The sequence below is a fragment of the Dermochelys coriacea genome, chromosome 2 (genome assembly GCF_009764565.3).
Source record: "Dermochelys coriacea isolate rDerCor1 chromosome 2, rDerCor1.pri.v4, whole genome shotgun sequence".
NCBI lineage: Eukaryota > Metazoa > Chordata > Testudines > Dermochelyidae > Dermochelys > Dermochelys coriacea.
The window spans coordinates 217,906,216-217,911,060 of record NC_050069.1 but is presented as its reverse complement, the minus strand read 5'-3'; positions in this window follow the sequence as shown (position 1 = coordinate 217,911,060).

Below are 4,845 nucleotides of genomic sequence, written 5' to 3'. Positions count from 1 at the left end.
CTTGAATCCTGTAGCTTCTTAATAACTAACGTCAATCTGTTTTCTAATAAAATTGATTTTCTCATGACTTGAGTTTTCATACATTAATAGCTTAAGTTTCATAGTGTTGTTATATGTACGTTTTGAGGTTCTCTAGCAGCAAGTCTGTATGAGCCGGAGGATCTACTTTTTTACTTGCTAGTTTATTTTAAAAGAAACAGTTGCTAAATTGGATTATTTTAAAGCTAAACAATACTCGTTGTCCATTATGCTTTAGTTTACCAAGTTGATAAAGGAAAATTCTATAACACCAGTGTATGAACAATAACTTAAAAGGAAATGAAAAATAAAACTTAAATTATTCAAAATGATGAGTCTTGTACATGGTTTGTTAAAATATACTGAAGACCCTTTCTCATCTTAATACTTTCCACTCGCTTCCCCTCATCCCCCAACATATAAACAGATTAATTTGTCACTAAAGCCATTAGTCTGGTTTCTAAACGCACTTCCACTAACCTCAGTCCAAGAGTTGTTATCCTAATGGGCCAGAAAGTGGATGCTAGAATAACATGTGGTGTGAAGTTTTGAGTTTACAGTTTTAAATTTATAAGGATAGGAGGCAAAGGTGGGTGTAGTTAGGAGTCAGCTGGGATACCTTGGGGGCTGAGGGGAAGAGAGAAGTTTGTTTTGATCTCTGCCCAATGTGGAATTACTGATGCTCTTCTTTCTCCCCCCCCCCCCCCCCGCACAAAAAAAAAACCCAGATGTTTCTCTGTGATTCTGGAAGATAGGGCCAGGACACCATGATCTTGGGGGGCGGGGTGGGAGGGGTCACTTGTTAGGCAGTAAGTAAACCCTAGATGTAGGTGATATCTCATTAGTGGGAGAATAATGGTGTAATTTGTGTCTGACTTGCAACTATAGTTTGGATCCAATGTTACAAATGTCTGACAGCATTGTTCTCTTTTATGAATAAGATTAAGAACAGTTACATGGGCAGAATAAATAATTGTTGATGGAACATGTAAATGATTTGTAGCCTGTGAACACAACATGGCTAATGTTAGCCCTGTGACTTAGTGGGTAAGTGCAAATGAATTCATTTTGGTATGGTAAATTGAGGGGGCTAACAAAAGAAAAAGAGGGTGGAATTTTCAGAGGCAACTAATGCACTTAGGTGCCTGACTCCCATAGACTTTAATGGGAACTAGGTGCCTAACTGCTCTCGGAGCCTTTGTAAATTCTCCCCTCCCCCTGCCCCCAGTTGTGAATCTGATATTTCATGCAAAAGAGAGGATGTTTTGAGTATATCTTTGCTATTTTCCTAGATTTCTGTAGCTGTCTTGCTTTATTCTTTTGAGTGATTGCCCATATACATTCCATTCTTGTTTTGTATGTGCACCTCACTGTTGGAAATTTTTCCCTCAGAGGTACTTGTTGGGGCAACTCGAGCACCTGCTGCTGCTGTGTGCCACTGCATGCTGGTATAAAAGGCCCCACCTCCTCTAAGCTCCCTCTGCTCCTTCTCACTGCCTGTGATTGTTGTTGGAATCGCTTGACTTGCTTTAGCAGGTGCTCTGAGTATTCATTGTAAATTTACAATTGTAGATAGCTTTCTAGATTTATATTAGTACTTAGTGGAAGTTTTCATTTTTGCCTTCAGTTGGATTTTTTTTATTACTCTGCATTGATTGATGGATGCCTTGCTCATCGAGCTTCAAGCCCTGCATCTCTTGTACTAGGCTGATGCCTTAGCTCCTTTGAAGTCTCTAGGTGAAGCTCCTATTCTGGATCATTGCCAGAGCTGCAAAGACTTTAAGTCTTGGACAAAGAAAGAAGCCAGGATAAAGATTTTGCTCATGGAAGCAGTTTTAAGGCCTCCATCACAGCCTGGTCAAACAGACTCTTGAAGGACTATAGGACACGGTCAGGCTCTGCACCAAATATCTTGGCAATGGCAACATAGGAGGCGCTCTCCTAACCAGAGTCCCAACAGTGCTCACCTTCCCTAGTGCCTAAGCAGCATAAGAGTTCTATGTAGACAGCTGACAAGGGAAGCTTGCTACTACTGAAGTCATCTAGGCATGGGGATGAAAGTAGAGTGCAGCCAAAATCTAAGCCTTCCTCTTCTTTGGCATTGCAGAAGTCAGCACCGTTGACTGACATCAAAACGTGCTGTTGAGTCTGGTGCCTGAGGGAGCGCCTTCTGTGTGTAGCACCATACAGTCCTGAGACCATATTGATACTGACCATGTGAGGCATTTGGGGACTTGAAAGCTCTGCTGAGCCTTTTGATGCCAGTTTCTCCAGAAGCGTGTTGTAGTAGTAGTAGTAGGATTTTTGCTTGCATTTTGGATGATTTTGGAATGAAGGATAAAGTGTTGAGATGATGATGTTACATGTATTGGAATTTGATTTGATCATATCCTCCCAGATACCCTTTTCGGAGAGCAGAAAGGAATGGCGTAATGGGCCAATTGGTAAAGATGCATCATCCGGAATCTGTGCCAGGGCTGATTTCAAGGCAGTAACAGACGTTTTAAGGTCACTATTTTGTTGTAGAAAGAAAAGGAGTACTTGTGGCACCTTAGAGACTAACAAATTTATTAGAGCATAAGCTTTCGTGAGCTACAGCTCACTTCATCGGATGCATTTGGTGGAAAAAACAGAGGAGAGATTTATATACACACACACACAGAGAACATGAAAGAATGGGTTTATCATACACACTGTAAGGAGAGTGATCACTTAAGATAAGCCATCACCAACAGCAGGGGGGGGAAAGGAGGAAAACCTTTCATGGTGACAAGCAGGTAGGCTAATTCCAGCAGTTAACAAGAATATCAGAGGAACAGTGGGGGGTGGGGTGGGAGGGAGAAATACCATGGGGAAATAGTTTTACTTTGTGTAATGACTCATCCATTCCCAGTCTCTATTCAAGCCTAAGTTAATTGTATCCAGTTTGCAAATTAATTCCAATTCAGCAGTCTCTCGTTGGAGTCTGTTTTTGAAGCTTTTTTGTTGAAGTATAGCCACTCTTAGGTCTGTGATCGAGTGACCAGAGAGATTGAAGTGTTCTCCAACTGGTTTTTGAAGGTTATATTTCTTGACGTCTGATTTGTGTCCATTCATTCTTTTACGTAGAGACTGTCCAGTTTGGCCAATGTACATGGCAGAGGGGCATTGCTGGCACATGATGGCATATATCACATTGGTAGATGCGCAGGTGAACGAGTCTCTGATTGTGTGGCTGATGTGATTAGGCCCTATGATGGTATCCCCTGAATAGATATGTGGACAGAGTTGGCAACGGGCTTTGTTGCAAGGATAGGTTCCTGGGTTAGTGGTTCTGTTGTGTGGTGTGTGGTTGCTGGTGAGTATTTGCTTCAGATTGGGGGGCTGTCTGTAGGCAAGGACTGGTCTGTCTCCCAAGATCTGAGAGAGCGATGGCTCGTCCTTCAGGATAGGTTGTAGATCCTTGATGATGCGTTGGAGGGGTTTTAGTTGGGGGCTGAAGGTGATGGCTAGTGGCGTTCTGTTGTTTTTTGTTGGGCCTGTCCTGTAGTAGGTGACTTCTGGGTACTCTTCTGGCTCTGTCAATCTGTTTCTTCACTTCAGCAGGTGGGTATTGTAGTTGTAGGAATGCATGATAGAGATCTTGTAGGTGTTTGTCTCTGTCTGAGGGGTTGGAGCAAATGCGGTTATATCGTAGCGCTTGGCTGTAGACAATGGATCGAGTGGTATGATCTGGATGAAAGCTAGAGGCATGTAGGTAGGAATAGCGGTCAGTAGGTTTCCGATATAGGGTGGTGTTTATGTGACCATCGCTTATTAGCACCGTAGTGTCCAGGAAGTGGATCTCTTGTGTGGACTGGTCCAGGCTGAGGTTGATGGTGGGATGGAAACAGCCATGCAGAACACAGTGCCATCCACAGCCTCAGAAACAACTCTGACATCATAATCAAAAAGGCTGACAAAGGAGGTGCTGTCGTCATCATGAATAGGTCGGAGTATGAACAAGAGGCTACTAGGCAGCTCTCCAACACCACTTTCTACAAGCCATTACCCTCTGATCCCACTGAGAGTTACCAAAAGAAACTACAGCATTTGCTCAAGAAACTCCCTGAAAAAGCACAAGAACAAATCCGCACAGACACACCCCTGGAGCCAGGACCTGGGGTATTCTATCTGCTACCCAAGATCCATAAACCTGGAAATCCTGGACGCCCCATCATCTCAGGCATTGGCACCCTGACAGCAGGATTGTCTGGCTATGTAGACTCCCTCCTCAGGCCCTTCGTTACCAGCACTCCCAGCTATCTTCGAGACACCACTGATTTCCTGAGGAAACTACAATCCATTGGTGATCTTCCTAAAAACACCATCCTAGCCACTATGGATGTAGAAGCCCTCTACACCAACATTCCACACAAAGATGGACTACAAGCCGTCAGGAACAGTATCCCCGATACTGTCACGGCTAACCTGGTGGCAGAACTTTGTGACTTTGTCCTGACCCATAACTATTTCACATTTGGTGACAATGTATACCTTCAAATCAGCGGCACTGCGATGGGTACCCGCATGGCCCCACAGTATGCCAACATTTTTATGGCTGACTTAGAACAACGCTTCCTCAGCTCTCGTCCCCTAATGCCCCTACTCTACTTGCGCTACATTGACGACATCTTCATCATCTGGACCCATGGAAAAGAAGCTCTTGAGGAACTCCACCATGATTTCAACAATTTCCATCCCACCATCAACCTCAGCCTGGACCAGTCCACACAAGAGATCCACTTCCTGGACACTACGGTGCTAATAAGCGATGGTCACATAAACACCACCCTATATCGGAAACCT